General features: G+C 45.1%; 1 long non-coding RNA gene across 7 annotated transcripts in view; it reads right to left on the bottom strand.

Annotated features, from left to right (window-relative positions):
- Positions 1-24985, bottom strand: part of LOC139267437 (uncharacterized) — a 584220-nt gene that overhangs the window by 34664 nt on the left and 524571 nt on the right. For all 7 annotated transcript variants that reach the window (XR_011593903.1, XR_011593905.1, XR_011593907.1 and 4 more), the window contains one exon: positions 8087-8145. This is a non-coding gene — a long non-coding RNA (uncharacterized lncRNA). The remainder of the gene's footprint in view (positions 1-8086; positions 8146-24985) is intronic.

Genomic DNA, 24985 nt, shown 5'->3' with positions numbered 1-24985 from the left:
CTCATCTCGGTCCTAAATGGCTTACCCCTTATCCTTAGACTGTGTCCCCTGGTTCTGGACTTCCCCAACATCCGGAACATTCTTCCTGCATCTAACCTGTCCAGTCCCGTCAGTATTTTATATGTTTCTATGCGATCACCTCTCATTCTTCTAAACTCCAGTGAATACAGGCCCAGTCGATCCAGTCTCTCCTCATATGTCAGTCCCGCCATCCCGGGAATCAGTCTGGTGAACTTTCACTGCACTCCCTCAATAGCAAGAACGTCCTTCCACAGATTAGGAGACCAAAACTGAACACAATATTCCAGGTGCAGCCTCACCAAGGCCCTGTACAACTGCAGTAAGACCTCCCTGCTCCTATACTCAAATCCCCTAGCTATGAAGGTCAACATGCTATTTGACTTCTTCACCGCCTGTTGTACCTGCATGCCAACTTTCAATGACGGGTGTACCATGACACCAAGGTCTTGTTGCACCTCCCCTTTTCCTAATCTGCCACCATAAAGTTCAATATCTACCATTCTGGGGATATTATAAATGACGTGTAGCTCTACTTTTATTGCTCTGAAGTAAAGGCAGAAGTTTCTTGTTTTGGATCCATTTTCTCCCTTGAATGCGTTGATTCCTGCTGACATTCAGTTTCCACTGTGCCCTCTGGTATCTTGCCAAACAGGCCACTTCTTCAACTGTGAGCCTATACAATGAGTGTTAGTGGATAATTCATAGGTGGTATCATAGTCCAGCCAGATCCCGTTCTCATCCCACATGCACACATGTACACTGCTCACCAGACGTTGCCAGAAGAGGGAACTCTGGTTGATTATCCTTTCCATAAACTCAATCACAGAGGCAATTGGATGCTCCCATATGGCCACACTAGCTGAGATCAGAGAACTCAATCAAGACTGGAAGAAGATGGAACATCCAAGGTTGTATGAGTTTCTGTCTCAAATGTCATTTCCAGGTTGCTCTAGCCTTTCTCAATCAACACACAATGTTCTTTTTCTGGTAAAATGTCTCACAGATAAACATCAGGATTAGGATCCATGGCTCAAGGCAAAATATAAGCCATTCAAATCTCAGAGTGGCTGAACGAGGTTAAGCACCTGCTTTATTAGTTTGATAAAATAACTGTTTTACAATGCCACTTTGGATCAGTGGCAGCACTGAATCAAAAGGTTATGTGTTCAAGCCTTGCTCTAGCGTAATACTTTGGGGAGGTGCCAAATTGTTAGAGGTGCTACCCATCGGGTGGAATGTAGAACCAAGGCTTAGGTGGAAGCTAATGACCCAAAGGCACCAGTGAGAGTCAGCAGGGAGCTTTTATGGCCAACATTCCTCTCCCAATCAACATCCCTCAAAAAAACATTTTAGTAGAAAAACATTGAGTTGCCGACTTCCTTGACCTAAAGTAGTTCCAGAAAAAGCACATCAAGTTCAAACAGCATATATCCTATTGTTTTTTAAAATTATACTATCTGCTTACTTTTCATCATCCCCCGCCCACCTCACCATTCTCAAAAAATCCATAAAATACAGCGGATGCTGGGAATCTGAAATAAAAACAGAAAATGATGGAACTACTTATCAGGTCAGACAGCCTCTGTGGAAAGAGAAACAGAGTTAGCGTTTCAGGTCGATGACCTTTCACCAGAACTGGAAAAGGTTAGAGATGTAACAGGTTTTAAGCAAATACAGAGGCAAGGGGAAAGAGGGCGAGAGAAACAAAAGGGAAGTCTGTGATAGGCAGGAGATAACAAAAGGGATGATGGTGCAAGGCAAAGGGAGATGGTAATGGGACAAGTAAAGAAAGAAAAAATGGGCCTAGAGGATGTATAAATGGGAATAGTAGAGTCATCAACAGCTGCCATCTGAAAAAATAAGCGCAAAGTTAATGATCTGAAATTGTTAAACTCAATATTGAGTCCGGAAGGCAGTAAAGTGCCTAATCGAAAGATGAGGTGTTATTCCTCGAGCCTACGTTGAGCTTCATTGGAACAGTCCTCACTAATTACCATCCCAATTCCAACCTGCCTTTCCTCTCCCAAGGTCCTTGAAAATGTGTTGTCACCTCCCAGATCTATGCCTATCTCTCCCTGTTTGAATCCCACAAATCAACTTTCCGCCCCTACCACATCACCAAAACAGCCCTGATCAAAGTTACGAACAAGATTCTGTTGTGACTGTGATGCATTCCGCCCCCCACACCCCCCTCCGGAGAGCCATGACCCTTCTGAAGCCTTCAATGCAATCGGTCACAACGATCCTCCTCCAATGCTCACCTTCATTGCCCAGCTCAGTTGTCCTCACCTTGCTTGGTTCCACTCTGATCTATCTAATCATAGCCAAAAGTCACAGGTTTTCGGAATTGCTGCTGCTGTGATATTTGTTGAAGTGCACATACATTTGAAGCTTAAACTAGGGCTTGTTGGGGGCGAAATTGTCCTGTGCCCCAATAGAGGGCGGTAACCATTTGGGGCCATTGGCGTTGACATTTGCTCGCGCCATGGGGCGTTAAGGGGTTGGTGTGGGGCGCTGAGCGGTCGCCGTGCACGGCAATGACATCATCGGTGGTTGTGTGGTGGCCCATAAGAATATGGGTGCTAATCCGCAAACTCCTGGGCAATTTCCCGGGAGGTGGTAGCGCCCCATTAGCGCCCCCAGAGGCGGTAACAGGGCTATAGTAAGGGGCAATTTTGACCTCATAATATCTTAGAAATTAATAAAGTTACAGGTTGGTTTTTCTTTTCAAAAAAAATCAACAACTATTTCAGTTAACAAAGGGTGAACAGACAGTGTTGAGAGTTTCCCTGAATGATGCAAAAGTTATACATCAAGTTCCAGCCACAAAACAGAAGTAACTTAGGTGTCAAATGTGGGCCTTAGTTACAAAAAAATGAATAATAATGAGATCAATTTTTTTTTAAATTTAATTGGTACAAATATCCATAGTAAGCCTCCACTTGGTAACCACTTATCATTTACTGATCAGAATTTTTTTCCGAAACTCTCTACCTACGGCTTTTAGAGTTTCTTAGCAAAAAAAAATCTGCATCAGCTGTGGCTCAGTGGGTAACACCCTCACCTCTGTATCAGAAGGTTGTGGGTTCAAGTCCAACTTGAGCACAAGAATCTAAGCTAACACTCCAGTGCAGTATCGAGGGAGTGCTGCACTGTTAGAGGTGCTGTCTTTCAGATGAGATGTTAAGCCAAGGCCCTGTCTGCTCTCTCAGGTGGATGTAAAAGATCCCATGGCACTATTTTGAAGAGCGGGGAGTTATCCCGATATCATGGGCAATATTTATCCCTCAATCAACATCACTAAAACAGATTATCTGGCCATCATCACACTGCTGTTTGTGGGAGCTTGCTATGCGCAAATTGGCTGCCGCGTTTCCTACCTTACAACAGTGACTACACTTCAAAAGTACTTCATTGGCTGTAAAAAGCTTTGGGAAGTTTGGTGATTATGAAAGGTGCTATATAAATATAAGTTTTTTCTTTAAAAACAACTGTCCTCAACAGGTAAAGGTAGTGCCTACTGAACTACTGAACCACTGAACCACACAGATTGGGAAGACCAAGGTTTGACCCCTGGTTTTGGTTGAATCAGCCAAATTTCATAGTAAGGCAGTGAAACGGACTTCAGTGTGTCTGGGCTGGACACGGAGGTAAAAAGACATCGGCCAAGGCATCTGCTCCTGAGTGATATCCAGCAAGCTCTGCTGGAGAAAACATAGATGTGTAGAATTTGGATCTGGTTCATTACTCATCACCTAGGCGTTACTGTTGGGAGTCAGGGCAGTAATGGAGAGCTGTCAACTCCTCTGAAATTGTATCACAGCATATCATCTGCAGGAGGGAGAACATTTAGAAGGATGAAGTATCCAACTTTCAACAGCAGGTGTGCTGCCAACAATAACGCTCTCCTGCATAAAGCAGGGCACCTCCATAATACTAAGGGCATCTGAGACTCACACTTTCAGGAGTTCTAGAAACCACCCGTTGTGTTTCCACTTAAGTCTAAACACATAGAGCTATTGTTTTATTGGCCTCTATCCACTTTGATCTTCAGCACAGATCGCTTTGAAGTGGTAGCAGGAAGAAAGATAAATGGGGAGAAGTGGCACACAGAGGCATACACCTTATCGATAAGGGAGTCAAAGGTTATGGGGAGCAGGCGGGGAAGTGGCGTCAAGGCCAGGATCAGATCAGCCATGAGCTTATTGAATGGCGGAGCAGGCTCAAGGGGCTAAATGGCCTACACTCCTGCTCCTATTTCTATGTTCTTATGTTCAGAGGTCATGGGTCTCGATTTTAAGAGCTGGCGTCCTGGGTGTCTAATGAGTGTTGGTTCCTCATTCGATTTCCATCATGACTTTACCGTCCTCACCTCTTCTGGGGGTAGCTGTGCCACAGGACCCTGATCCCGCCCTTACCCAGCACCAATGCAATAACATTTTCCAAAAGGAATCACTGGATGTAAGATGTCACCCCTCCACTCAACCATCTAGTTAGTCTAGCAACGTTACCTTTGAATGTTGCTTTTGTTAAGATAACTTGCTTTGTAATCTTTTTGTTAAATTTCAACTGCATTTTGTTTATTGAAAGGTGTGAAGACACTTTATTTACAGAGAAAAATAAATGACATGGCATTCTTCACATAGATAGAGGAACATCTCAGCACTCTTATTAATAAAAACAGCATTAAAAAACATTAGTATAGGCTGGCCAGGATCCACCCTATACTGATGCTATTGTAGGATATTCGCACACAATTTGCACCTTAGGATGGATGAATCAAGTTCCAATTCTGCTGCTCTAACTCCATCAAGACGTATCTAAACAGATGGATTAATGCTGGAGTACTGACCACTTCCACCCCTCATCATCATAGGCAGTCCCTCGGAATCGAGGAAGATTTGCTTCCACTCCTGAAGTGAGTTCTTTGGTGGTGATGTCGCACTTTACCAGGGAGGCTTTAAGGGTGCCCTTGTACTGTTTCCGCTGCCCATGGCTCATTTGCCGTGAAGGAGCTCCGCATAGAGCATTTACTTGGGGAGTATTGTGTCTGGCATGCGAACTATGTGGCCTGCCCAACGAAGCTGATCGGGTGTGGTCAGTGCTTCAATGCTGGGGATGCTAGCCTGGACGAGGACACTGATGTTGGTGCGCCTGTCCTTCCCGGGAATTTGAAGGATCTTGCAGCGACATCATTGGTGATATATCTCCAGTGACTTCAGGTGTCTTCTGTACATCATCCATGCCTCTGATCCATACAGGAGGGCGGTTATTACTGAAGCCCTGTAGACCATGAGCTCGGTGGTAGATTTGAGGGCCTGGTCTTTGAATACTCTTTTCCTCAGGCGGCCGAAGGCTGCATTAGCGCACTGGAGGCGGTGTTGGATCTCCACATCAAAGAGCTATTCAATTAATCCCAGTCCCCTGCTCTTTCCCCGTAGCCCTGCAATTTTTTCTTTTCAAATATTTATCCACTGACCTTTTGAAAGTTACTATTGAATTTGCTGACAAGAGGCTCCCGAGGTATGGGAAATGGTCCACATTGTCGAGGGCCGCGCCGTGAATCTTGATGACTGGGGGGCAATGCTGTGCAGCGAGGACAGGCTGGTGGAGGACCTTTGTCTTATGGATGTTAAGTGTAAGGCCCATGCTTTCGTATGCCTCAGTGAATACATCGACTATGTCCTGGAGTTCAGCCTCAGAATGTGCACAGACGCAGGCGTACTGTAGCTCAACAACAGAGGTTGAGCACCCATACCAATGAGTAAAGAGAAAACTCGCATTTATACAGCACCGTTCACATCCACAGAATGTCCCAAAGTGCTGCACAGTAAATTAATTTGTTTTGAAGCATAGTCATTGTTTTGTCGACAAATATGACAGCCAATTGGAGAACAGTAAGTTACCACAAGGAGCAATGAGATAAATGACTAGATAATCTGTTTCAGTTACATTGTTTCAGGGATAAATGTTGGTCAGGACACTAGGATAACTCCCTTGCTATTCTTTGAATTGCGCCATGGGATCTTTGACATTCACCTGGGCAGGCAAACAGGGCTTTGGTTTAACGTCTCATGAGAAAGATGGCACGTTTGATAATACAGTGCTCCCCTCCCTCTCAGTAGAATCATAGCACAGGAGGCCATTTGGCCTATCGAGCCTGTGCTAGCTCTTTAAAAGAGCTATTCAATTAATCCCAGTCCCCTGCTCTTTCCCCGTAGCCCTGCAATTTTTTCTTTTCAAATATTTATCCACTGACCTTTTGAAAGTTACTATTGAATTTGCTTCCACTGCCCTTTAAGATCATAACAACTCAGGCATTAAAAAAAAATCTCCTGATCTCGCCCTGGCATTTTTTGCCAATTATCTTTATTTCTGTATCCTCTGGTTAGCAATGGAAACATTGGAATGGTGCATTGGAATGTCAGCCTATAGGCTCAAATATGTGGAATGGGGTATCAACCGACGGAGCTGATCAAGCATGGTCAGTGCTTCGATGCTGGGGATGTTGGCCTGATCTGTTATATATGTGGACCTGTATTTACTCTGTACAGCCACCAGAGGGCTCATCCCCTGGAATCACAATGGATCCCATAATCCCTTGGGAGCACAGGTATTTAAGGAGGCTTCACAGGTTGGAGAGGCACTCTGGAGACCTGCAATAAAAGACTAAGGTCACACTTTACTTTGAGCTCACAGTGTTCAGTCTGACTCTTTCTCCATACACAACATGATCGAGGACACTGACCTTTGTGTGCAGGCAGTGTAAGCTGGCTATTGCAAATGAGGCAATTTTGTTTAATGCACCTCACTCACAGGAGTCCCCATAACTGTAATAAGGGCATTATACCAACAAAAATACAGGTTGTATCAGTGAGAGGGCTAATTACAGTAATAGCAACCAACCACACCCAGAATAAAATGTGTTCATGCTGTGTTAGTCACTATACCAGTCCTACCAGTTGCTTCAAGCTCATGTGTAAATACATATCCAGTAAACACTGCGCAGATATTCATCACAGTGAAAGATGTGCAGTCCGTGAACACGATTCACCAGCTAACAGTCTAGACGGCTCATTCATTACATTTCATTGTTTAACTTCAGCATCTGTAATCCTGGCCAACAGGCACATGAGGGTTCAATAGACCATTGCGAAGTCAACATGAATCTAACAGGCTCTTATTCCATTTTGCCCAGAAAACAACAATGAAAACATCAATAGATGCAACAGTATCAATGAACACACTCAATCCCTTTTAGCCTCTTTTCTCCCCGCGCCACTTAAATAACAACTGCTGTTTCCATGCTAACCAAAATAGTTTGATGCAAGAAAAAAGGCAGTCGGTACTTAATATGGTAGCAAATATCTGTTAGTGTAGAGAAATGTCCTGTTCCTGTGAGTAAAGCCCATTTCTGTAGGGCACTCAATTAAAAAAAAACAGTTCTGTTCATATCAACTGCTTTGCAATTCCCATTAAATCTCACTGCTGGCAATAGTTGAGCCTGATGAACACTGACAACTCTTTGTAAACAAAGCAACACCAACGTCAGTGCTTCAAAGTAGAAATCTGACTTCCAATAAGTTTTACACACACTCATTTCCAGATCAAATAGAACGCTGTTCTAGGTGTTAGAATTCAAGCTGCACAACCACTTCCTAGCCACAGACCTTGTATTCAGACCTAATTCTACAGAACATACTTCAACTGCACTCTTCCAGTACTAAGTTATCAATGTTCAGAACAAGCGCCGGGCCACATTTACATCAGAAATTAACCACACACCTGATCAAAATGATTTTCTATCTTCGCACATCTTTCAATTTACATTTCTTTTCAGAAAATGAAATTTCCCACATAGCAAGTTTATGACGTAAATTGAAATTTAAAAAAACCTGGGAACCAGAGAACGCTTCTTCACTTGCACTCACAAAATAAACAGAAGTATCACAATTTTATTACTTAATTTGTTTTAATGTGCAATGAAAGTACAGGCCTCAAGAGCGCTGAATAAACATGACAATTTTAAGGGATCTTCCCTGGTGTTGCTGACCATTTGCCTTACCTGCGTGCTTTAATCTCACATTTCTGGATTCAGGCCCTCTTGGTTCGTCCTTGGCAAATCTGTAAAAGTGGTTTGGAAGTGGGTGTCAGCCTGGAAAACTTGTGAGAACAATATTATATGTTTCATCATGTTCATAGAATCATAGAAATTTACAGCACGGAAGGAGGTCCTTTCGGCCCATCGGGTCCGTGCCGGCTGACCAAGAGCTATCCATCCTAATACCACTTTCCAGTTCTTGGTCCAAAACGTGAAGCTCTGCATTGGCCGGTTATTCTGGCAGCATTGATTACCTATCTCATTTGCAAAGGTAGTCAAATATATTGGGAATGGAAAGAGAGGTGTGGAAGACTAATTCTAACAATATTAAATTCTCTGCAGCTTCCCTAGTAATCGGTCTTCTCATTATTAATAACCGTGGAGAGGTTGGGGGGAGGAGGGGAGGTGGGGGGGGGGTGAGGTGGGGGCGTGCGGGAGGCATACTCTCAGAAGGAATTAATTTTGTACTTAGAGGTGAGACATTGTCAGTGTGAGCATTGCAATAAGTCCCCTTCTTTAAGCATTAATTTGATGTAAAATGCTAGAATGACATGATAGTGTTATATAAATGAAAGTCTCTTTCATCCAGTGTTAGCTTTACAAACTCTCATCAGGTATTGCATGGGTTAGAGGTAAACAGTAGCGCAGTGCTTATGGTACTGCATTATTAACCCAGCTGTTGTGTGAGTGCAAAACCCATAATGGCACTGAAAATGATCATGAACACTGACCGATTGTCATAAACCCCAACTAGGTCACTAATATCCTTCAGGGAAAGGAACCTAGTACCCCTACTCATTCTGCCCTACAGAAGACTTCAGTCCTTCTTCTTCTTCTGAGGCAGTCCCTCGGAGTCGAGGATGACTTGCATCCATACTGATGAGTCCTCAGGTGACGGAAGAGTCCAATGCGGGACCTACACTCTCTGTCACAAGTGGGGCAAACGGTGGTTGGAGGAGCTGGAGGTTGGGGGACCTGGCTTGCCACACGCTCCTTTCGCTGTTGACGCTTGGCCTCAGTTTGCTCTCGGCGAAGAGACTGGAGGTGTTCAGCGCCTTCCCGGATGCTCTTCCTCCACTTTGGGCGGTCTTGGGCCAGGGATTCCCAGGTGTCGATGGGGATTGTTGCACCTTTTCAAGGAGGCTTTGAGGGTGTCCCTGAAGTATTTCCTCTGCCTACCTGGGGCTCGCTTGCCGTGTCAGAGCACTGAGTAGAACGCTTGTTTTGGGAGTCTCGTGTCAGGCAAGCTACTGCTCTTGTAGACCATGAGCTTGGTGCTGGGTTTGAGGTTCGGGTCTTCAAACACTCACTTCCTCAGGCGACAGAAGGCTGCAGTGGCACACTGGAGGCGGTATTGGACCTCGTCGTCGATGTCTGCCCTTGTTCATTAGGTTCCCGAGGCATGGAATACCTTCACCAAGGCGTACGAGAGCATGGGTCTTACACTAAACATCCGTGAGACAAAGGTCCTCTACCAACCTGCCCCCGCCACACTTCAGTCCTACACAATGTAGTTGACCCTCAATGCCCTCCGAAGTGATCTAGCAAGCTACTTGATTGTAAAAACAATATCTAATTCTGAAGAAGGCACACCACCACATTCTCAGGGCAACTAGGGACGAATAATAAATGCCGGCCTTGCCACTGGTGAAAGATACTATTTTGAGAACAGATTTCTGCTCTTTTATTGTTAACATGCGATGACCAAGGGTTACTGTATATTGGGAAATGATTTTCCAAAAAGCAGATCATATGACAAAAACAAGGGTTTGAATTTTCCGGGGCAGTAGTGGGCGAGATGGGTGCTGGGAAAGTTGTTATTTTTGACAGCGGGTCTATTGTTAGAGAAACGTACATCCTTATTTTTACTTTTTAAAAGTTTCGTGTTATTGGGCTTGCATTTCTGTTCTGACATTTAGAATCTGCTTTTTCAGACATCACGTATATAGCCCGAAACAACCAAAGAAATGACACAAGCCCAATTCAGCTGCTGGATGAAGACATGATTATTTTTGGGTTGAAAGTACAGCACTGTTCAATGTCATACCATTCAGTCAGATGATTTTCAAATGTTCTTTTGCAAAGGTCTTTGTAGCGAATACGAGAAATCATCATCATCAGAGGAAGTCCCTCAGAATTGAGGAAGACTTGCTTCCACTCTTAAAGTGAGTTCTTTGGTGACTGAACAGTCCAATATGAGAGCCACAGACCCTGTCACAGGTGGGACAGATATTCGTTGGGGGAGGGCTGGGGGGGTGGCACTGAGTTACCACACGCTCCTTCGGCTGCCTGCGCCTGACCTCTTCACGCTCGCAGCGTTGAGATTTGAAGAGCTCAACGCCCTCCCGGGTGCACTGTCTCCACCTAGGGCGGTCTTCAGCCAGGGTCTCCCAGGTGTCAGTGGTGATGTCGCACTTCACCAGGGAGGTTTTAAAGGTGTCCTTGTAACATTTCCGCTGCCCACCTTTGGCTCGTTTGCCATGAAGGAGCTCCGCATAGAGCAATTGCTTAGGGAGTCTCGTGTTTGGCATGCGAACTATGTGGCCTGCCCAGCGAAGCTGATCGAGTGTGGTTAGTGCTTCAATGCTGGGGATGTTAGTCTGGGCGAGGACACTGATGTTGATGCGTCTGTCCTGCCAGGGGATTTGCAGGATTTGCAGGATCCTTGCGGAGACATTGTTGGTGATATATCTCCAGCAACTTGAGGTGTCTTCTGTACATCGTCAATGGTTCTGATCCATACAGGAGGGCAGGTATTATTACAGCCCTGTAGACCATGAGTTTGGTAGTAGGTTTGAGGGCCTGGTCTTCGAACACTCTTTTCCTCAAGCAGCCGAAGGCTGCATTGGCGCACTGTTGAATCTCCGCATCAATGTCTGCCTTTGTTGACAAGAGGATCCCGAGGTATGGGAAGTGGTCCATGTTGTCGAGGACCGTGCGTGAATCTTGATGATCGGGAGCCAGTACTGTGCGGTGAGGACAGGCTGGTGGAGGACCTTTGTCTTACGGATGTTAAGCATAAGGCCCATGTTTTAATATCTCTTGGTGAATACATCGACTATATCCTGGAGTTCAGCCTCAGAATGTGCGCAGACACAGGTGTCGGCCGCGTACTGCAGCTCAACAATAGAGGTTGGGGTGATCTTGGATCTGGCCTGTAGGTTAAAGAGCTTTCCACTGGTTCTGTAGTTTAGTTCCACTCCAGCGGGGAGCTCGTTGACAGTGAGGCGGCGCATGGCAGCGAGGAAGATTGAGAAGATGGTTGGGGCGATGACGCAGCCCAGTTTGACCCCGGTCCGGATGTGGAATGGGTCTGTAATGGAACCACTGGTAAGGATCACGGCCTGCATGTCATCGTGTAGCAGGCGTAGAATGTTGACAAACTTTGTTTCTCTTATGTCTCCTCTATTTACATGAGTTTGAAATCTAAAGGCAATTAATGACAAATTTAAGGCAAAATATAAGACAACTTGTACTATGTAGCGCCTTTAACGTAGGGAAACGTTCCAAAGTATTTGACAAAGGGACGGTTCAGTCACTGAGCAGGAACTGGGGGCGGTAACTGCTGGAGCAGTCAACGAAGCAGGTTTGAGGAGGTTTTTGATGATGGGAAGAGATCCAGCCAGGCAGAAGGATCGTTCTTGTTATTGTTGCTGCAGAGGGAGCATTCCGAACAACCTCGTCATCAGGGCTGAAGGCTAGTCATGCAAGCATAAAGCAAAATATAGGTTAAAAAATGGGATGAGGTCCTACGAGAAGAATTTAGGGAGCTTGGAGCCAAATTAAAAAGTAGGACCTCAAAAGTAGTAATCTCAGGATTGCTACCAGTGCCACGTGCTAGTCAGAGTAGGAATCGCAGGATAGCTCAGATGAATGCGTGGCTTGAGGAGAGGTGAAAAAGGGAGGGATTCAAATTCCTGGGGCATTGGAACCGGTTATGGAGTAGGTGGGACCAGTACAAACCAGACGGTCTGCACCTGGGCAGGACCAGAACCAATGTCCTAGGGAGAGTGTTTGCTAGTGCTGTTGGGGAGGAGATAAACTAATATGGCAGGGGGATGGGAACCTATGCAGGGAGGCAGAGGGAAATAAAAGGGAGACAGAGGCAAAAGATAGAAAGGAGAATAGTAAAAGTGGAGGGCAGAGAAACCCAAGGTAAAAAATAAAAAGGGCCACATTACAGCAAAATTCTAAAGGGGCAAAGTGTGTTAAAAAGACAAGCCTGAAGGATCTCTGCCTCAATGCGAGGAGTATTCGGAATAAGGTGGACAAATTAACTGCACAAATAGCAGTTAATGGATATGTTGTAATTGGCATCACAGAGACGTGGCTCCAGGATGACCAGGGCTGGGAACTCAACATCCAGGGATATTCAACATTTAGGAAGGATAGACAGAAAGGAAAAGGAGGCGGGGTGGCGTTACTGGTTAAAGATGCAATAGTAAGGAAGGACATTGGCTTGGATGATGTGGAATCGGTATTGGTGGAGCTATGGAATACCAAAGGGCAGAAAACGCTAGTGGGAGTTGTGTACAGACCATCAAACAGTAGTAGTGAGGCTGGGGACAGCATCAAACAAGAAATAAGGGATGTGTGCAATAAAGGTACAGCAGTTATCATGAGCGACTTTAATTTACATATAGATTGGGGTAACCAAACCGATAGCAATGCGGTGGAGGAGGATTTCCTCGAGTGTATTAGGGATGGCTTTCTTGACCAATATGTCGAGGAACCAACCAGAGAGCTGGCCGTCCTAGACTGGGTGATGTGTAATGAGAAGGGACTAATTAGCAATCTTGTTGTGCGAGGCTCCTTGGGGAAAAGTGACCATAATATGGTAGAATTCTTTATTAAGATGGAGAGTGACACAATTAATTCAGAAACTAGGGTCCTGAACTTAAGGAAAGCTAACTTCGACGGCATGAGGCGTGAATTGGCTAGAATAGATTGGCGAATGATACTTAAAGGGTTAAAGGTGGATAGGCAATGGCAAACATTTATAGATCACGTGGATGAATTTCAACAATTGGACATCCCTGTCTGGAGTAAAAATAAAACAGGGAAGGTGGCTCAACCATGGCTAACAAGGGGAATTAAGGATAGTGATAGATCCAAGGAAGAGGCAAATAAATTAGCCAAAAAAAGCAGCAAACCTGAGGACTGGGAGAAATTTAGAATTCAGCAGAGGAGGACAAAGGGTTTGATTAGGAGGGGGAAAATAGAGTAAGAGAGGAAGCTTGCCGGGAACATAAAAACTGACTGCAAAAGCTTCTATAGATATGTGAAGAGAAAAAGATTAGTGAAGACAAAGATAGGTCCCTTGCCGGACTCAGGTGAATTTATAATGGGGAACAAAGAAATGGCAGACCAATTGAACAAATACTTTGGTTCTATCTTCACGAAGGAAGGCACAAATAACCTTCCGGATGTACTAGGGGACCGAGGGTCTAGAGAGAAGGAGGAACTGAAGGATATCCTTATTAGGCGGGAAATTGTGTTGGGGAAATTGATGGGATTGAAGGCCGATAAATCCCCGGGACCTGATTGTCTGCATCCCAGAGTACTTAAGGAAGTGGCCCGAGAAATAGTGGATGCATTGGTGATCATTTTCCAACAGTCTATCAACTCGGGATCAGTTCCTATGGACTGGAGGGTAGCAAATGTAACACCACTTTTTAAAAAAGGAGGGAGAGAGAAAACGGGTAATTATAGACCGGTTAGCCTGACATCAGTAGTGGGGAAAATGTTGGAATCAATTATTAAGGATGAAATAGCAGCGCATTTGGAAAGCAGTGACAGGATCGGTCCAAGTCAGCATGGATTTATGAAGGGGAAATCATGCTTGACAAGTCCTCTGGAATTTTTTGAGGATGTAACTAGAAGAGTGGACAAGGGAGAACCAGTGGATGTGATGTATTTGGACTTTCAAAAGGCTTTTGACAAGGTCCAACAAAAGAGATTGGTGTGCAAAATTAAAGCACATGGTATTGGGGGTAATGTACTGACGTGGATAGAGAACTGGTTGGCAGACAGGAAGCAGAGAGTCAGGATAAACGGGTCGTTTTCAGAATAGGAGGCAGTGACTAGTGGAGTGCCGCAGGGCTCAGTGCTGGGACCCCAGCTCTTTACAATATACATTAATGATTTGGATGAAGGAATTGAATGTAATATTTCCAAGTTTGCAGATGACACTAAACTGTGTGGCGATGTGAGCTGTGAGGAGGATGCGAAGAGGCTGCAGGGTGATTTGGACAGGTTAAGTGAGTGGACAAATGATTGGCAGATGCAGTATAATGTGGATAAATGTGAGGTTATCCACTTTGGAGGCAATAACACGAAGGCAGAATATTATCTGAATGGTGGCAGATTAAGAAAAGGAGAGGTGCAACGAGACCTGGGTGTCATGGTTCATCAATCATTGAAAGTTGGCATGCAGGTACAGGAGGTGGTGAAGGTGGCAAATGGCATGTTGGCCTTCATAGCTAGGGGATTTGAGTATAAGGAGCAGGGAGGTCTTACTGCAATTCTACAGGGCCTTGGTGAGGCCTCACCTGGAATATTGTGTTCAGTTTTGGTCTCCTAATCTGAGGAAGGACGTTCTTGCTATTGAGGGAGTGCAGCGAAGGTTCACCAGACTGATTCCAGGGATGGCTGGACTGACTTGAGGAGAGACTGGATTAACTGGGCCTTTATATACTGGAGTTTAGAAGGATGAGAGGGGATCTCATAGAAACATATAAGATTTGGACGGGACGGGACAGGTTAGATGCGGGAAGAATGTTCCCGATGTTGTGGAAGTCCAGAACCAGGGGACACAATCTTAGGATAAGGGGTAGACCATTTAGGACTGAGATGAAGAGAAACTTCTTCACTCAGAGAGTTGTTAACCTGTGGAATTTCCTGCCGCAGAGAGTTGTTGATGCCAGTTCATTGGATATATTCAAGAGGGAGTTAGATGTGGCCCTTATGGCTAAAGGGATCGAGGGGTATGGAGAGAAAGCAGGAATGGGGTACTGAGGTGAATGATCAGCCATGATCTTATTGAATGGTGGTGCAGGCTCGAAGGGCCGAATGGCCTACTCATGCACCTATTTTCTATGTTTCTATGTTTCTAAAATCAATGCAAGTAGTTTTCAGCACAGCCCTTCTCTCAACAATTTCAATACTCCACTCTTTGTGTGTGTTCATTCAGCAAATGAGCCAAAGACCGCTCTAAGTGGAGGAAGAGCATCCGAGAGGGTGCTGAGCACCTCGAGTCTCGTCGCCGAGAGCATGCAGAAAACAAGCGCAGGCAGCAGAAGGAGCGTGTGGCAAACCTGGCTCCCTACCCACCGTTTCTTTCAACCACTGTGACACAGACTGTAATTCCCTTATTGGACCGTACCATCACCTGAGAACTCGCTTTTAGAGTGGAAGCAAGTCTTCCTCGATTTCGAGGGACTGCCTATGATGATGGACATCAAGTCTTCGCTAAGGAAAAAAATGCCTCCACAGCTGAGTCTCAAAAAGGGATGATGACACTCAGTTAGATGGCCAATCACCTTGTGGAAAAAAGTCACATGTATATCTGAAATTAATGATGCCAATGTATTTTTAAGCCAAATGCTTGAGGGCCTTATCTTTAAGTATTTCTTCAACAACTTGTGTAATAACATTGCACACATTGTGCCACAGGGTGTGGCAAGGAACTGGAATTGTCACTACCCTATCTGAAGCTGCCTCTGCCATCTCGAAAGGGTTGGTTTGTTACTTACTGGTCCATGGACTCTGAAGCCTCAACAGTGCCTACACTGGTGGAAGTCTCACTGCGAGCATATCTGTTTTTGACTGAATTTTCACCAAACCTAAATACTGTAAGTTCCAAGATTTCTTTTTGGAGTCACAGGAGTATTAAAAGAACACATGTGGGGAAATTGCTGACGCATTGCTCAGAATTTGCCAAAGCTCTCTAGATTCGGGAATTGTGACTTTGGATTGGAAAATTGCAAATGTCACCACATTGTTTCAGAAGGGAGGGAGGGAGAAAGCAGAAAACTACAGACCAGTTTAATTTTAGTTACGGAGAATATACTGGAATCGATCATCAGGGACAGAGTGACTGAGCTTTTGAACAAGTATGAGCTCATCAGAGAGAGTCAGCATTGATTTGTCAAGTGTGGGTCATGTCTGACTAATCTAGTTGAATTCTTTGAGGAAGTCAGCAGTATAGTGGTTAGGGGAGTGTCTATGGATGTTGTTGATATGGACTTCCAGAGGTATTTGATGAGGTTCCACACAAGAGATTATTAGCAAAAAAAAAGCGCTTCGATGTGGAGCTAACCTTGTGACATGGGATGGTAATAAATTGGGAGGTGGGAGACAGAGATTAGGGATAAAGGGAGTGTACTCTGATTGGTGGGATGCTCCTGAGGAATTTGTACTGGGATCACAACTGAAGGAATAGAGAGTTATATGTCCAAGTTTGCAGATGATACTAAGCTGGAAGGCACAGTAAGTTGTGCAGTTGGGAGTAGAAAGTTAAAAAGAGACACAAATCACTAAAAGCTACAAGGTACAAAATGTAATCAAAAAGAGTGATGGAATGTTAATGCTTGAAGAATGATGGACTTTCGGCTCTTCTGTGCTCCGATTTTCACTCTGGAGCGGTGACAATGGCGGCGGTGAGGGCTTTTGGGTGGGCGGTCAGTCTCCGGTCAGCCTCCAGCGCCCCACAGGGATCCTCGGGTCCGGTTTTGCGGCAGTACGGAGTAGCAGTGCCCGGAAGAGCTGCACCGGTGTGCCACGTTCCTGGTTGCGACACTGCCGCGAGTTTTGACTTACATAGAAACATAGAAAATAGGTGGAGTAGGCCATTCGGCCCTTCTAGCCTGCACCGCCATTCAATGAGTTCATGGCTGAACATGCAACTTCAGTACCCCATTCCTGCTTTCTCGCCATACCCCTTGATCCCCCTAGTAGTAAGGAATGCATCTAACTCCTTTTTGAATATATTTAGTGAATTGGCCTCAACAACTTTCTGTGGTAGAGAATTCCACAGGTTCACCACTCTCTGGGTGAAGAAGTTTCTCCTCATCTCGGTCCTAAATGGCTTACCCCTTATCCTTCGAGCCTGACCCGTACATCCTGCAGCGCCCCCCGCAGTAACTGCCTGGGAAATCGGGCGGTCCCACGATACCGACTGCAGAGAGGTAAGTAATGGACTCCTGCGGTAATTGTGATTGTTGTTTCTTGTGATTTTTTTTTCCGATTTATGTTGTGGTGGCATAGGCAATGTTTTGGGTATATTTTTGTGTGGGGTGTTTGAAGTTTTTTTTTTTCTCCTCAGGCGTCTCCCGATTCTTTAGCTCGGGATTTTCCCATGCTAGCACCCAAGAGAGGTGTACAACGCCTCCCTTAGCGATGCGTCCCCTGACTCAGGGCCCAGCTGCCCAATTTCACTTACTAAGGCGCAAACTGTTCCCAGGCGCAAACTTTACTCCCGCCGCCGCCATTACCGCCCCAAAATCATCAAAGCCGAAAATCCAGCCCGTATATATAAGCTTTAACCCTGTCTGTTTCATACTCAGGTAAAGCTGACTCTCTCTTGCTGCTATTCATAACCCCTCTATCGACTGCCATTTTATCCCTTCTAATAATCGTTACAGTTAATCTTAACTGATTTCTATATTGTGACAGTTGTAATGTAGGGAAACTTGACAGCCAATTTACGCACAGCAAGATACCACAAATAGCAATGAGATAATGACCAGATAATCTGTTTTAGTGATGTTGATTGGGGGATAAATATTGTCCTGAAGACCAGGGAGAATTCCCCTGCTCTTCTTCGAATAGTGCCACGGGATCTTCTGTATCCAAAAGATGGCACCTCCAACACTGCAGCCTCCCTCAGTACTGAACAACAGTGTCATAGAAACATAGAAAATAGGTGCAGGAGTAGGCCATTCGGCCCTTCGAGCCTGCACCACCATTCAATATGATCATGGCTGATCATGCAACTCGAGTACTCCATTCCTGCTTTCTCTCCATACCCCTTGATCCCTTTAGTCATAAGGGTCACATCTAACTCCCTTTTGAATATATCTAATGAACTGGCCTCAACAACTTTCTGTGGTAGAGAATTCCACAGGTTCACAATTCTCTGAGTGAAGAAGTTTCTCCTCATCTCTGTCCTAAATGGCTTACCCCTTATCCTTAGACTGTGACCCCTGGTTCTGGACTTCCCCAACATCGGGAACATTCTTCCTGCATCTAACCTGTCCAATCCCGTCAGAATTTTGTAAGTTTCTATGAGATCCCCTTTCATCCTTCTAAATTCCAGTGAATATAAGCCTAGTCGATCTAGTCTTTCTTCATATGTCAGTCCTGTCATCCCGGGAATCAGTCTGGTGAACCTTCGCTGCACTCCCTCAATAGCAAGAATGTCCTTCCTTAGATTAGGAGACCAAAGCTGCACACAATATTCAAGGTGTGGCCTCACCAAGGCCCTGTACAACTGCAGTAAGACCTCCCTGCTCCTATACTCAAATCCTCTCGCTTTGAAGGCCAACATGGCATTTGCCTTCTTCACCGCCTGCTGTACCTGCATGCCAACTTTCAATACATAATGTACCATGACACCCAGGTCTCGTTGCACCTCCCCTTTTCCTAATCTGTCACCATTCAGATAATATTCTGCCTTCCTGTTTTTGCTACCAAAGTCTAGATTATGTGCTCAAATGTCTGAAATCACAACCTTGTGACCCAGAAGCGAGAGTGCCACCCACTGAGCTACGGCTGCCAAAAGGAGGATCACCGAATGTTGAGCATAGACCCCAGGAAGGGAACAGTGGACACCTCTGTGGAGGGAGTCTCAGCGTGGCATTGTGATTCCCTTCATTGATTTTCCTAACTTCACAGATAAATACAGCCTAGAGAGGCCATTCGCTACATCTAGATTAACTGTCCACAGAAATCTAGTTATAGAAGTTTCTCCATTGCAGCATCTAACTGGTTGTAAATGACCCCAGACTTTTTGCTAAAAGTACCCTAGCTGTAAGTCCATTCTGGATACTGATCACTCTTTGTGCGAAGTAGTGCTTTTAGACATCATAGCTGAACCATCACATGGGATAACAAATAAAAGAGGTATATCTTCCTATGTGTGTAAAATTAAAGGAAAGTCCTTTTGCTGAATGATTATTGGTTTATCATGGCAGTTTAACAAAAGGATTAAAAAAAAACTTTTAACCCAGAAACAACATATCTGAAAGAGCGTCAAAGTTTGTGGTGGGCACGGTCATATTCCAATACACTGTGATCATTTTCTCAGTTACTTTCTCACTAAATGAATTGTGGCTAAATGGTAGTGCTCTCACGTCTGAGTCAACAGGTTATGTCAAGCTGCACTCCAGAGACTTGAGTACCCAATCTGTGTACTAATGCTTCAGTGCAGTACTGAGGGAGTGCTGCACTATCAGAACTGCTGTCTCTTAGATGAGATGTTAAGCCAAGACCCCGTCTGCTCTCTCAGTTGGACATAGAAGATCCGATGGCACAATTTAAAGAAGAGTAAGGGAGTTCTCCCGGTGTGCTGGGCACATTTTCCCTCAATCAACAACATTAAAAGAATAGATTATCTGGTCATTTATCTCATTGCTGTTTGTGGGAACTTACTGCGGCAATTTGGTTGCCACATGTCCTTACAGTACAACAGTGAGTGCACTTTAGGATGTCTTGAGGATGTGAAATACGCTATATAGATGCAACATTTTTCTTCTTTATTTAAATTTAGTGCATTGAGGAGAAAACATAAATATCAGATTCAAATAAAAGAGTTATTGTTAATTAAACATTCTCTAGTGTCAGACCCAATTCAATGAACTTTTCCTACACTGGTCATAACAATCAAATTCAACTTTCAAATACTCTTCTTTTAAGCCTCTCAACAGGAACCCTCATTCTTCGTAACACAATTCTAATTGGATCCTCTCAGGAAAAGAGTTAAATCTGGCAAAGCTCCAGTTTCCATAAAGTAAGTAAACAGATTACACAATTCTGAATTACGCACACCAGATCCATTTATGATTTCTAATTAGTGAGGTAACCCATAAACGTTTCTGTCCACCTGTGTAAACACTGTCCCAGGGACATAAATAGTAAATGGGTAGTCAAAGGAAAGGTGGGGCCGAGTAGGACACAAAAAGGAGATCTTCTTGTGGAGATAGAGGACATAGCTGAAGTACTAAAATAGTACTTTGCATCTGTCTTCACTTAGGAAGAGAATGCTGCTAATATAACATTAAAGGAGAAGGCAGTAGCGATATTGGATAGGTTAAAAATAGATAAAGAGGAGGTACTTAAAAGGTTAACTGTTCTCAAAGTAGAAAAGTCACCCGGGCCGAGTGGGATGCATCCTAGGTTACTGAGGGAAGTAAGGGTGGAAATTGTGGAGGCTCTGGCCACAATCTTCCAATCCTCTTTGGATATGGGGGTGGTGCCAGAGAACTGGACGTTTGCAAATGTTTAAAAAGGGGGAGAGGGATAAATCCAGCAACTATAGGTCAGTCAGCCTCACTTCAATGGTCGGGACTTTTACAGACAATAATCCTGATATGTATGTAAACATTGTAACTGTGTAAGACTTGCCACCAGAGGGCGCAACTGTTGGAGGCCCAAGGGTCACCTGCACACCTCATGCAAGGGAGTATAAAAGGTTGTCTGCCATGCTGCTTAGGCACTCTGGAGTTGTATTGAAGAGACTAAGGTCACATCAGTTTTAGCTCACAGTACTCAGTCTTGTGGAGTTCTTCCATACCTAACAAATCCAGGTCAAAATTAATTGGCATTTGAAAATGTATGGGCTAATAGAAATAAAGAACGAACAAAAGACTTGCATTTATATAGCACCTTTCACAACCACCAGACATCTCAAAGCGTTTACAGCCAATGAAGTACTTTTGGAGTGTAGTCACTGTTGTAATGTGGGAAACACGTCAGCCAATTTGCACACAGCAAACTCCTACAAACAGCAATGTGATAATGACCAGATAAATTGTTTGTGTTATGTTGAGTGAGGGATATTTACCAGGACAGGTAGCTCCCTTGCTCTTCTTCAAAATAGCGCCATGGGATCCTTTTCTTCCACCTGAGAGGGCGGAAGGGACTTCCAACAGTGCAGCACTCCCCTGGAGTGTCAGTCTAGATTTATGTGCTCAAGTTCCTGGAGTGGGACTTGAACCCACAACCTTCTGACTCAGGCAAGTGTGTTACCCACTGAGCCACAGCTGACACAATAAATGAGTCATGTATGTACTTTTGGGATCACTAGCCACTAGATGGTGTCACTGTTGGAGGCCATTGGGCTGCACCAAGTGTGTGCAGTCCAAGTATAAAAGGTCAGCCCATTTGTATATTAGTCACTTTGGGCCTTATTAAAGCAGAACCAAGGTCATACCTCTTGGAGTTAAACAGTACTCAGTCTAACAGTTACTGCATACACAGCATTTGGCGACGAGGCAACAAGAACCTTTGCATGCACAAATGAGCACAATTGGATAGTTGGAGCGATTTGTAGAAGGAGAAGATTGGGCAGGCTTTGTGAGCCGTTTGAGCCAGTTCTTTGTGGCCAACAAAATGGAGGAGGTCGGCGACGCAGCTTGGTGCCAGGCGGTGTTCCTCATGGTTTGTGGTCCAATAATTTATGTCTGATAAAGAATCTACTCCTGCCTGTGAGTCCAACAGAGAAGACGTATGAAGAATTGTGTATACTGATATAGGTCCACCTTAAGCCAGACGAAGGCATCATCACCTCTAGATACAGATTCTACACGCATGTGCGCTCAGAGGGCCAGAATGCATTGCCGACCTGAGACGTCTAGCGGGACCGTGTAAGTTCGGGGCAGTGTTGTGTGTTGGCAGACATGCTGCGGGACTTCTTTGTAATCGGCATCAACCAGGAGGTGATCCTGCATAAACTGCTGGCGGTGGAGACGTTGGGCTTGAACAGGGCCATCACGATCGCTCAGTCATGCATGACGACGGATAGAAGTCTAAAGCAGATATCATTGAAAAATCGAAACTCGGCAAGTACTGTAAATATGATTGATTCGGCGTTCGGCAGAGCGGCACATGGCAGGGTCTACCTGACAGCGTACGCGAAACCTGTGGCTGCCCAAAGTCCGCCAGCAGAAATGCATCAGATTTCTCCGTGTTGGCGTTGTGGGGGAAATCACTGGCACCAGCAGTGCCGATTTAAGCAATATAGTTGCAAAGGCTGTCTGAGAGTGGGGCATCTTCAGCGCAAGTGTCCGCAGATGAGCAAGCGTGCTGCGACACACCACGTGGAGGATGATGGTCCGACTAGCGCGGATCCAGATACGCTATCCGAGATACCAGAGGAGGAAGTGTATGGACTCCTAACTAAGAGCAAACCAATAATGATCAACGTGAAATTTAATGGGGTGCCGGATGGAACTGGACACGGGGGCGAGTCAATCGATAATGAGCCAGAGGGCATTCGACAAGCTGTGGTATACTAAGGCTGTGAGGTCCAGGCTGAGTCCATTCAATGCCAAGTTGCGCACGTACACTAAAGAACTCATTACGGTGATTGGCAGTGCCACAATTAAAGTGTCGTATAACGGTACGGTTCACGAGTTAACGCTATGGGTTGTCCCAGGCAATGGCCCAATGCTGTTCAGCAGGAACTGGCTTGAAAAAACAGATGCGATTGGAATGACATCAAGGCGTCGTTGGAGAAAGATACATGTGTCCAAGTACTGAGAAAGTTCCCCTCGCTGTTCGAACCAAGCATCGGCAACTTCACGGGAGCCAAGGTGCAGATCCACGTGGGCTCGAATGCAAGACCCGTACATCATAAAGCTCGGGAAGTTCCTTATATGATGAGGGAGTAGGTTGAAATCGAACTGGACAGACTCCAGCGTGAAGGGATCATATCACCGGTTGAATTTAATGAATGGGCCAGCCCCATTGTTCCTGTGCTGAAAAGTGATGGCACAGTCAGAATCTGTGGAGACTACAAAGCTACGATCAACAGGGTTTCGAAACATCAGTACTCATCACCGAAGGCTGATGACTTGTTTGCAACACTAGCCGGGGGGAAGTCATTCTCCAAACTGGACTTGACGTCCGCCTACATGACACAGGAGCTGGTCGAGACGTCGAAGAGACTTACGTGCATTAACACCATAAAGGACTGTTTATTTATCACAGGTGCCATTTTGGAATTTGCTCGGCTGCAGCAATATTTCAGAGGAACATGGAGAGTCTACTGTTCCAAGATCACATCCTGATCACAGGTCGTGACTCCGAGGAACATCTGAACAACCTGGAAGAGGTTCTACATCATCTGGATAAAGTGGGACTCAGACTGAAATGCTTGAAGTGCGTCTTCATGGCACCAGAGGTCGAATTCCTGGGGAGGAAAATTGCTGCTGATGGCTCAGGCCCATGGACGCGAGAACCAAGGCTATCAAGAATGCACCCAAGCCGTAGAATGTGACAGAGCTGCATTCGTTCCTGGGTCTACTCAACCACCTCAGTAACTTCCTACCTAAATTCAGCACCTTATTAGAACCACTGCACATGCTGCTAAGAAAAGGCGACAACTGGGTGTGAGGTGCATCTCAAGACAGAGCTTTTGAGAAAGCCACTAATCTGCTTTGCTCTGACAAGCTGCTGGTACATTATGACCCATGTAATTGTTTAGTATTGGCCTGTGATGCTTCATCATATGGAACTGGTTGCGTATTCCAAAAAGCTAATGAGTCGGGTAAACTTCAACCAGTCGCGTATGCTTCAAAAAGTTTGTCTAAAGTGGAAAGAGCCAACAACATGGTAGAGAAAGAAGCACTAGCCTGTGTGTATGGGGTTAAAAAGATGCATCAGTACCTGTTTGGTCTTCGGTTTGAACTGGAGACAGATCACAAGCCGCTCATTTCACTGTTCTCTGAAAACAAAGGTATCAATACCAATGCTTCAAGCCACACCCAGAGATGGGCGCTGATATTATTCACTTATGATAGGCTCGAAGGGCCGAATGGCCTACTCCTGCACCTATTTTCTATGTTTCTATTTTCTATGATTATGTCATTCGCCATAGACCTGGCACCGAGAATTGTGCCAATGCTTTGAGCCGTCTGCCGTTGCCCACACCGGAGGTGGAAACGCCACAACCGGCGGACCTATTGTTAGTTATGGATGCTTTTGAGAGTGAAGGAACCACTGTCACGGCCCAACAAGTTAAAACCTGGACCAGCCAGGATCCGATTTTATCCTCAAAGGTGATTGGTCTGCCATATTCACGCAAATGTGCGAGGAGACCAAATCTTACATTTGTCGCAAAGACGAATTGTCTATTCAGTTGGATTATATATTGTGGGGCAATCATGTTGTTATGCCCAAGAAAGGGAAAGAGAAATTTGTACGTGAGCTACATAGCACACATCCCAGCATTGTAATGATAAAAGCCATTGCCAGGTCTCATGTATGGTGGCTGGGAATTGACTCTGAGCTGGAATCATGTGTGCATCAGTGCAACACCTGCATGCAACTCAGCAAAGCACCAGCGGAATCGCCGCTTAGTCTGTGGTCGTGGCCGTCCAAACCATGGTCCAGGATCCACATAGACTTTGCAGGTTCCTTCCTGGGAAAGATGTTTTTAGTTGTGGTGGATGCCTATTAGAAGTGGATAGAGTTGGTGGATGCTTATTCGAAGTGGATAGAGTGTATAATGATGTCATCCAGCACATCCACAGCTACCATTGAGAATCTCAGTGTCATGTTCGCGACACTTGGTCTGCCTGACATCGTTGTTAGTGACAACGGATCGTGCTTCACCAGTCAGGAGTTTCAAGAGTTCATGAA

Source organism: Pristiophorus japonicus, chromosome 7, assembly GCF_044704955.1.
Source record: "Pristiophorus japonicus isolate sPriJap1 chromosome 7, sPriJap1.hap1, whole genome shotgun sequence".
Classification (NCBI taxonomy): Eukaryota; Metazoa; Chordata; class Chondrichthyes; family Pristiophoridae; genus Pristiophorus; species Pristiophorus japonicus.
This window is presented reverse-complemented; position numbering and strand designations above follow the sequence as displayed.